The sequence below is a fragment of the Pinus tabuliformis genome, chromosome X (assembly GCF_031772625.1).
Source record: "Pinus tabuliformis cultivar Carrire ecotype Pingquan chromosome X, CPIR1, whole genome shotgun sequence".
Taxonomy (NCBI): Eukaryota; Viridiplantae; Streptophyta; class Pinopsida; order Pinales; family Pinaceae; genus Pinus; species Pinus tabuliformis.
This window is the reverse complement of record NC_142308.1, coordinates 1,582,162,334-1,582,171,775: the sequence shown is the minus strand read 5'-3', so window position 1 is coordinate 1,582,171,775 and position 9,442 is coordinate 1,582,162,334. Positions and strand designations below refer to the sequence as shown.

The window sequence follows — 9,442 nt, the reverse complement described above, 5'->3', positions numbered from 1 at the left end:
TAAATATGGGTTGATTCGCATTAAGAAACTAAGCGAATATCAAACAATAACTTCATATTGCATAGATATTCTCAGTATGCTCATATGATTACACTAATTCCTAAACTAATCCTTTGAGGTTAAAAAGCAAGTACTAAATCGCAAAAACTAAACCACTTCCACATCCAAACATGCAGTGTTCAAATCTTCAGCGTAAACCCATTTTTATTGTTGGGAGGTGTTCTTTCAGGGGCACATTTCTTTGTGTCTTCTTTTAAGTAAGACCATGAAATCAAACCAGGTCCAATTGAATAAAATTAGGTGGATTATGGTGAACTCCAACGAAGAACAAAGCTCAACCGATTTTACTAGGGTGTAAAATGGGTGTTTGATTTGGCCAATTAAGTCATGTATATGTTCCCTAGTTATATAGCTTTTCGAACAGTTCTATCATGTTATTATTATTTATTTTCCAATGCAATGGAACTGCATTACTGATCCAGGTGGCTCCAAACACATGCAAAATTCCCAGAGGACTCAAAAAGGGGCAAAATTCAAAGTGATAAGATTGCTCCCAAACCAGCACCAGATCGAAGTGCTCGTCGCCCTGATTCCAACAGTGCGAACGACACTCAAATCTGAGCTCATATGAGGGAGAATGAGCTAGTCAAATTTTTGGTCAAAGTTGGGCTGTGGGCCAGGTTTAAGTGTCCTACAATTTAACTGACCCCGGGGCATGAAACCTAGCTCCCGAAAGCGGGCAAATTTTTTGGGTCGTTAATTTGTCTAATATCCCCTATATAGACAAAAAAAAAATCTCTTATTATATAAAAAATATATATTTTATGGGGTGGCGGGCCACCAACCCCCGCCACCCCCCCAACGACCAACACGTAACAAGTTTTATTTAAATATGGCCGACGGGCTATGACCCCCGCCGACCCCCAACCAACTTCATAAACATTATAACAAAAGGATGTATTAAATGGGGTGGGTGGGCCACCTTTGTGGACCCGACCCACACCCCAACCCACCATACCATATACGTATAAACGGAGCTGGTAGGAGTTGAACCCATGGTCGGTGGGCTCGCCAGCCCCACCCACGCGGCGGCCCCATGTGGCGTACTGCCAAACCATCCCACAACGCATCACACATTAAATGCAACACCTAAACGCAACCAAAAGAAGCACCAAACTTAACCCCATGTTGTTTAAAAAAATTGTGTTGAGCGTAGTTTTGGGAGAGGCGGGATTTGATCCCCTGACCTCTCCGCCTCCAGTATTCCGCCTAACCACCATGCCAATGGTGGCGTCTTTCTAAATTCTACCACCCCACCACCATATAAACCTTCTTTTCAGTGTGACGGGGGTAGAGGTGGCAGAATGGAGAGAGGCATAACCATGAGCGATGACACAGATGCTGAGGCAGAACGTGGCACGGAAATTGAGACAACGTTTTTTTAATTAATTTTTGCAGGTGGAACCATGACTGAGCCAAATTTTTAGGAAGGCGAAATTTTGCCAGTGTCCAAATTGGACAAATTTTATGTCTATCCTACACCTCTTAACAACACGAACCTGCTGGCGCAAACAGAATTTTGAGTTGAGCAGCAGATCTTCAGATGAACCGGAGGAGGGAATCTTTGAGCAATCTAGGGGGAATCTAAAAGATTCTTGTAGCCCCAGATTTCCACTTTGCTAGAATTCAGATATTTGATAGTTGATTTTACACTATTCGATGCCACGAATCTGATGGTGCATTCAGATTTTCCATTTGATTATTCCATTTTCGACCACTTTTCAAAGTGGAGTGCAGGTGTCACCATTCATGTGTGAGCAATCATTTCCATGAGATTCGACGCCACGAGATCGATGGTACAACCATATCCAGAAGTTTATCATCCTCTTCTTTTGATGACTTCTTGATGTGAGGTATATGTAGTGTGATGATGTACTTCTTTGTCTCTTTGCTTGAGATGCATTGTGTTGTATAGATCCATGTTTGATGTTGATGTGGGATCTTGTTCTGTTCTTGATGTGAGATGTACTTATTGTCATGTTTTGATTGAGATCACTTTGTCGTCATGTTCATGGGATACTCATGTTGTAGCCATCTATGTTTGAATTTAGGTCCCTTTGATGCCATGTTGGCGGGATGCTCATTATTAACATACGTGTAATTATGTCATGCTGATAGGAGTCCTTTTGTCAATGAGAGTTCCTGCAGCGGAACATCTCTTGGAGCCACTCCTGCGTGAGGGCATATTCCTTGTATGGTAGATAAAACACATGCCTGTACATCATCACTCTTTCCAGCACTTAATGCAACGGCCTACACCATCTTGACACTGGGGCCTGGAGACGTAGTCCCTCTTGGACGAACTCCGTTATCAACGTCTCTTGTTTTATGTTGTTGATTCTTGTCATGTTCCTCCTTCTTTATAGCATGCATATGGGTTCATTTTTGCTCCTTGAAATGCAATTATAATCACATCACGAAAGCAAAAGATCTTGGTTAAATCCGGGAGTTGAGTCAACTCATATCAATTACTGTAACTACTATGAATATGATTGTTATAGTTGTTACAGTTTTGTGCCACTACAGTGTCGAAATTATTACTATTGAACCATTCCCCGAACATAGAGGCCAGCTTCCATTATTGCTGCAAATTCCACTACAAATCTACAAGCGTAATCCTGACGAGACTCGAACTACCGATCAAATCGTCGAACGAGCATGAACTGGAGTTTAGTAAATCTCCAGAATTGAGAAGTTCATGATTTATATGGATTTTCTAATCCATGGTGTCTATTGATCCGTAGTCGAGAGCTACAAGGCCAGTAAATGGCGCTAAGTTGGGAATCGTGATGCATTCCTCTGTAGGGATGATGCAATGCGCCTGTTCTGTTAAAGCCGTATGTAATTCCAAACTAAATCCATAAAGGCCAGTGACGAAAAGCCTCGTAGAACTAGCGGGGCTGTGAGAGATCCCACTTCTTCTCAGATTTAGTAATCGATGTGCTTGGAAAGAGGCAAATCCATTAATTTGGAGCATGGTTAGCGTGCAACGTGACTCCTTACTTCAACTTAATGACAACTATTTATCCGAACTAACGGTGGAAAACAATGACGATTGTTTGCTCGAACCAAAGGTGGAAAACAAAATGGTAGAAAAAAGTCGGCTTTGAAATTTCAAAGGGAATACCTTATGTGTAATGATAAACCAAGTTATACTAAGGACGAGTACCCAAATTTAATTAAAATTGTCATGCTCTCAAAAAAATTTAAGTCTTAAAAGTGACTCACTTTTGATATAATGTTGTATGAGTTATTTAGCATATATCTTTTTCAGTTGCTAAACAATATGGTAGGTTTTTAAGTCACAAGCTTTCATTTGTGTTTTTTTCCCTTCTCCACAATATACTATTTATAGTGGAATTTTCCATAATTCAGTGTGGAATTAATCCAAAAAACGGTAATCTACATGGTTGTATTTCAAAATTCCAAATGTTTTGTAGTTTATTAATTTTTATGTAATTGTATATATAAAGTATTGTAAATTTATGTTTTCAAAATTAATATTAATATATAGAACAAAACTATTTTTTTACTCGGATAAGGTAATTAGAAGGATCGATGAAAAAACTACCATATGGTGTTTAGAAATTCAATTGCATGGGATTGCACATTTGGTAAGTTATGAACATGATAATGACTTGGGAAATTACTCTCATTGTAGAGCCCTTTTGTTCAATTAGAATATGTTCACATGATTCGACCATCAATTACAACATGCACAACATCATTTTTGAAGCAAGGATGAAGGTTCAAATAGTTTACCCATAGAGTAATAAATGGAGAAAGGTTGGGGAAATAGTAGAAGTATTGCATTCTTGTTGTTCCTATCTCACTTCTGGGTTCTGTTTTTTGGTTTGATTTTGAGTTTCCTTTCCATTTATTACTCTACTCTAAGTTTGGCTCAATGCCCTATGAAGCTTGAGTATACAAGGATCTTTATTTGTATTCAAATGGAAATATGTGAGATGACTTGGGAGGTCCCTCTTTTGTTATTCTTGTGAGGTGGGTAATTGATATTGTAATTTGGAATAGGTAAGCCACCATCCGATAGAGTAGAAGCTACTGATGTTGTGTTGATCGGAGACAGATCTAATTCTCATACCCCTCCTTTTCTCTTGACCTATGAAATCTACAATAGAAACTTGCATAATTGCTTGATAGATTCAGGGGCTTCATTGAATATAATGCCAGCTTCAGTCTGTTCCAAATTGAATATTGAGCCTCAAAAATCTGCAGTGCATATTGTTCAGTTGGATAGAACTAAGGTCCAAGTATTGGGGGAAATCAATTCAGTTACCATTAGGTTATCAGCTGATCCAAGAGTAGTCCAGAGAATTGATATATTGATTGCTAACATCCCTGAGTTTTATGGTTTAATCCTAAGCAGGGATTGGTCTGAGAAACTCCATGGTTACATTTCTACCGATTGGTCTCATATGTGGCTTCCCTATAAAGGGAAGCCAAATCAGATCAAGATTGATCAGGAGAAGCATATGACTCATACTGTAACAGAATTTGAGCAAGAAAACCAGCCCATAGCATTCAACAATAACATCCTTGGTAACTACTCATCTGAATCATTCTTTGGTAATTTTAATGCTCAATCATCACCATTCTCAGTTAATAGTTTCACATCTCAAATAGAAATTTTTTCCCATACAGATACATCAAGGTGTGTTAATATTGCTAAGGAAATTGTAAATAAAACTGTAGATAAACCTGTATTTTGGTCTTTATATTTTGATGGGTCAAAATCTAATGATGATGCAGGAGCAGGATGTATTTTAGTTAGTCTTGAAGGAGAAAAAACTATGTTATCTTGTAGACTAGAATTTGAGTGTACAAATAATACTACTGAATATGAGGCGTTGATTCAAGGAATTTATAAAGCAATAGGCCTGAAAGTGCAATATCTTAAAGTATTCGGTGACTCTGAAATTGTTATTAAACAAGTAAGAAATACTATACATTGCCTTTCTAGTCATCTTAAACATTATCAGTCCTTGGTTCAAGACCTTATATCTCATTTTCTAGCATTTAATATTTCTCCCATTCCTAGATCTCAAAATGCAGCAGCTGATTTACTAGCCAATGTAGCTTCTAAGCTCCCACCATCCGAAGATTACAACCCTGATAGATTTTCAATAGAATTAATTTTCAAACCATCGGTTCCAGACGATGTCATTAACTGGCAGGTATTCAATCATGACGACGACATTTTAAATTTCTTAACTTCTGATAAATCCTATGATGACCAGATTATTGATGAAAGTGAGCATGATCTTCAAATGAAGCAAAGACTCGAGGAGAATTCTATACCTAAATCAGTAGTCAATCTCGAAGATCTATATGACGTCAAGGATAGGTTTAAACAAGTTACTAATTCAAAACTCCAAAGTTCTACTTTGAGATTTGAATTAATAAATCTTGGCACTGAGGCCAAACCACAAAATATCAATCTGGGATTAGGACTTACTTCAGAAGAAAGACTTGCTTTTATAAGACTTTTGAGTAGATATAAAAATGTTTTCGCTTGGAATTATGATGACTTAAAAACATATGATACTTCTATCATACAACACACAATTCCAATGATATCTGAAGAAAAGCCAGTACAACAAAAATTGAGGAAAATTCATCTGAACCTAGAAAGTCAAATTAAAGCAGAGTTAAACAAACTCTTGAAGGCTAAGATAATTTTTCCTGTTAGACATTCGAAGTGGGTTTCTAACTTAGTGCCTGTTAGGAAGAAGAATGGTGACATTAGAATTTGCATTGATTTCAGAAATCTTAATAAAGCTAGTCAAAAGGATAACTTCCCACTACCAACAATGGAACAAACTCTTCATTCAGTAGCTGGTTCTGAATTAATGTCTTTCTTAGATGGTTTTTCTGGATATAACCAAATATTGGTGCATCCAGATGACAGACTCAAGACTACTTTCAAGACTAAGTGGGGAACATATGCCTACCAAAAAATGCCTTTCAGATTGATTAATGTTGGGGCTACATTCCAGAGAGCAATGGATATAGCATTCAAAGGTTTAATTAATAAGTCGGTTGTTGTCTATTTAGATGACATTATTGTCTTCTCCAAGAAAAGGGCAAATCATTTACATGATTTAAAACAAATCTTTGAACGCTGTAAAAGGTACGGGATTTCATTGAATCCTAAGAAATCATTTTTTGCTCTTGACCAAGGTAAACTCTTGGGGTTTATTGTCTCAAAAGACAGTATTTATATCGATCTAGAAAGGATCAAGGAGATTTCTAAAATTCCACTTCCACATAATAAAAAATTGATGCAATCATTTTTAGGTCAAATAAATTTTGTAAAAAGGTTTGTTCCAGATTTTTCACAGATTGTTTTACCATTACAGACCATGATCAAGAAAAACTCAGTGTTCAAATGGGGGCATAAAGAAAAGGAAGCTTTTGATTCAATCAAACAGGAAATCATAAATGCTCCTGCATTAAACACTCCCAATTTTTCAAATCATTTCATTTTATATACTTTGGCATCCGATACTTCCTATGCAGCTGTGTTGACACAAATCAATGATCAAAACATGGAAGCACCCATATCATTTTTTAGTTCAAATCTTCAAGGTGTTGAGCTTAATTATTCCGATGTAGAAAAGCAAGCCTTCACTGTGTTCAAATCCATTAAACACTTTAGGCCCTTCCTCTTAAAGACTCATACAAAAGTAATAGTCCCTTTTTCAGCAGTAAGACAATTACTAGTCCAAAGGGAATTGGGAGAGAAGAGGGAAAACTGGGTCACGACATTACAAGAATATGATTTGGACATTAAACCAGCAAAGATTGTCAAAGGTCAAGGTTTTTGCAGGTTGTTAGCAGGAGCTTCTAACATTCAGGAACATGAAGGTTCTAACAATATTGAAGAAATCAATGAGATAAGTACCATCGATCTTGAATCTCAATATGCAGATTTAATATTTTATTGGAAAAATGGATACTCTCCTTCTAATCTTTCCTATAAAAATAAACGTACCATAAGACTGAAAGCTAGAAACTTCGAGATTATTGATGATGTGTTATTTAAAATGAATTACGATTCGGTTTTGTTAAGATGCCTTGAAAAAACTGAGGCACAAAAGGTCTTGCAGGAATTACATGATGGTCCAACAGAAGGACATTTTGGAGGTGATACAACAGATCACAAAATTATACATGCTATTTATTATTGGCCCATGTTGTTTAAAGATTCCCATGAATACACAAGGAAATGCAGAATGTGTCAAACTGCTAGTGGAAGACAAAGGAAGCCAACTTTTCCTTTGCAACCCTTCAACATCGAACAACCTTTTGAACAATGGGGATTGAATATCATTGGAGAAATTATTCCACATTCATCCAAACAGCATAGATATATCCTTACAGCCACGGATTACTTTACAAAGTGGGTAGAAGCAATTCCTTTAAAGATAGCCAATTCTGAGGCAATTATCAATTTCATAGATCAGTTCATCATTACCAGGTTTGGTGTACCTAATGCTCTCATTTTCGATAATGCATCTTATTTCTCTGGAAATACTATACTTGAATTTGCTATTAAAAGAGGGTTTAAATTGAAATATTCTGCAAACTACTACCCACAAGGTAATGGTTTAGCAGAATCGACCAATAAAAATCTTATCAAAATCATTAAGAGAACTGTTGATCAGAGTCAAAAGAATTGGCACAAGTCTTTAGTATTCGCACTATGGGCAGACCGCATAACACAGAAGGCCTCAATAGGCACTTCTCCATTCCATTTAGTGTATGGAAAGGAAGTTGTCATACCAGCCAACTTAGCACTCCCATCACTAGCCTTAGTGCAGTTTATTGAAGAAAATCCATCATCTTTTATTCAATTGAGACATAATCAAATCGTCAAATTGGAAGAATAAAGGGAAAAAGCCATATTAACACATGCAAAGCATCAATAGGTTATTAAGTCATCTTTTGATACAACTTTTACCGGCCCAAAATTTTTACAGATTGGTGATCTTGTTTTGAAATGGGACAAAGCCCACAAAGATAAAGGTAAATACACTAAATTTCAAAAAATGTGGCTAGGACCGTTTCAAATCATTGAGAAGGTAGACCCATCAACATTTATATTGCAAGATCTATCAGGAAAGAGAGATTCTCTTCCTCTCAACGGGCTTATCTTGAAGAAATTCTTTACTTAAGAAGGTAACCCCTTCTTATTTGCAAATATTCAATTTGTGTGAATTTGTGTGAATTTGCAGTTTTGTTTGTTTACTAGAAAATAAGGTTGGAAATAGCCTTCTATTGGCCTTTACTATTTTTGAAACTTGCTTAAAGGAAATAGTGTTAATATTTACTTTTGATAAATGGAAGCCTTAAAGGAAAAGAAGGAAGTACAAGGGAATTAGATAACAGCTAAACTCTGAAAACCTCTTTTATTTTTGTAAGATCTTTTCAAATCTAAAAAAATACTGTAAATCATTCCAAGTTGTTAGAGCCAGAATGAGGTTATCTATAGAAAGCAAAGGACTATCCAAACTTAGCATCTTCAACTCTTACATTGTCATCCATATTCTCTTAAGGAGTAAATCATTCACCCCATCCACAAAGATTGTGATTTTTCAGAGTGTAATTCTAAAATATGTTTGATATAAAAGATAAGGGGTCTCATTACGAACCTGCTTACCATGATCATAGGGAACTAATTAAACTGACATTACCAATACTACATATAAAAAATGGTAATGGCTTATAATTATAAGACAAGGGGTCTCATCACGAGCTAGCTTGTTCAGTTCAGTTACAACCAGTGAATGGCATTGTCAATAGCTGGCCACCAAACCAGGACAATGGCTTTTTATCTTTTAAAATAAAAATAAAGAAGATGGAAAATGCAATAAAGAAAATATGTGGAAACGTATCTTTTTGGATTTACTCTTGGAAATTATACTCTGAAATGGATGGGACAATGAATGATTAAATGGTTAAAAGGTAACCCTGTCGAGACTATAAATGTTTGTTGGCAGCAGAGGCTCTACCTATGACAACAGAGTCATTATATAAGCTAAGTTGGAGAAATCTTCTTGTTTTATCTTTATCAACCAATCAAGGCTTAAATAAACTTAGAATGTTTTTATTTTCAAGATGAGAAAGAGATTGCAGAAACATTTTATTATGTTCAGAGTTCATGATTATCTAGTTGTCCTTAGATTCTCTCTTTACTAAAAGGTTTTCAAATAAAGAAAGTTAGAATATTGCATTATTTTCTCAGAGATAACTGTTTCTTCCAGTGAATCGCCAATTGTTGTGTTGTACAACAACCCCCCCATTTCTTAATTTTTACCCAAAAAACTTTAATTAGAAATGGGTCCCTTTTTAATAAACT

At 36.2% G+C, this 9,442-nt stretch overlaps 1 pseudogene; it reads right to left on the bottom strand.

Annotated features, from left to right (window-relative positions):
- Positions 1-334: 334 nt before the first annotated feature.
- Positions 335-3,037, bottom strand: LOC149146063 (uncharacterized; annotated as a pseudogene).
- Positions 3,038-9,442: the final 6,405 nt, after the last annotated feature.